Raw genomic sequence first — 1,480 nt, forward strand, 5'->3', positions numbered from 1 at the left:
GTGCCACTTTGGAAGGGGGGCTCCAGGGGGGCCACTGGAGCGTCTCCAAGCATGAGTGGCTCTAATGATCGAGACACCCAGACACACACACCTATCGACACCCTGCGCCCGCACTATGACAAACTGTAGGTGCTCGGTGACTACACCACAACCTCCATAAAGACGACCTGGAACGGCTTCCGGGACCTTCCCAAGGAGAAGAAGAAGAAGGAGAAGAAAAAGAAGAAGAAGAAGAAGGGGCAGCAGCAGCAGCAGCAGCAGCCCGTGCTGGATGCGCTGCGTTCGACCGTGGACGACGTCGGTGCGGTCATCGCCGATTTGCGCACCGTCGGCGACCTCTTCGCCACCTTCCACGCTATCCGCATGGTGGAGGAGTTCGAGCGACGGAAGCAGGCTGGCCGGGCGGATGCGGATGCGGCCCTGCAACCACTCGACCGGAATTTTTTCGCCAGGTGGGTCTCCTGTGTGTTGGGGGTGGGATGTGGGTGGGCTTATCTTGTAGGCACACAGGTGCCTGGTTTCCTTGCTTGATAGGGTCCCATGTCTGCATGTGGCGTGTGCTGGTTGGATCAGGAATGCTTGCAGCTGTCTGGAACACATTGCCGCGGATGGAGTGCAGCGGCATGCGCCGCAGAGCAGGTGCTGGATAAACAGCCACCCTTTCGACCCACCCACCCATTACAACCACGGCGCAGATGCCTGACGCTCATTTGGCGACCTCGCGAGGCAGCCAGCAGATGTGCAGGTACCGGCGCAACGGCGGCGTTCGCGCCACTGGCCGAGTCCGTCGCCCTCTTTCGGCAGACACTCGAGCGGGCTGGCGTCACCCTTCAGCCGCCCGACCTGGAGTACATCCGCCCGCTCATCGACGAAGCGGCGGGGGACCTAGCGACAGCCACCTCTACGTACTACAAGAGGGAGCTCCTCCGCCATCTCCAGCAGAACGCCAAGCTGGAGCTAGGGGTGAAGGGAAATTGGCCACGCCACTGCGCCCGCGCAGTGCTGTCCGTCAGCTTCGCAAACCCTCTGGCGCCAACAGAGGACCCAGTCGCCGCGCCCGCCCTGCCACCCGCAGCCCCAGCGGTTGGCGCCGATGCAGCTGCGGTGCCCGTCCCAGACGCCGCGCCCGACCAGACGCCCTCGGCCCTGGACCCCGGCGTCTCCACAGCTGCGGCGCCCGCCCCGGCCGCCGCGCCCGACCAGCCGGCCCCAGCCCCAGCCTCCGGCAGCGATGCAGCGCCCACCCCAGCCCGGGCCGCGGCGCCCGACCAGCCTACCCCAGTCCCGGGCCCCGGCGTCTCCGCAGCGCCAGCCCCGGCCGCCGCGCCCAACCAGCCACCCTCAGTCCTGGGCCCCACCGTCTCCGCAGCGCCATCCCCAGCCGCCACTCCCGACCAGCCTACCCCAGGCCTGGGCCCCGGCGTCTCCGCAGCGCCATTGCCAGCCCCGGCCGCCGCGCCCGACCAGCCGCCCCCAGCCC

The sequence above is a fragment of the Auxenochlorella protothecoides genome (assembly GCF_000733215.1).
Source record: "Auxenochlorella protothecoides strain 0710 unplaced genomic scaffold scaffold24, whole genome shotgun sequence".
Taxonomy (NCBI): Eukaryota; Viridiplantae; Chlorophyta; class Trebouxiophyceae; order Chlorellales; family Chlorellaceae; genus Auxenochlorella; species Auxenochlorella protothecoides.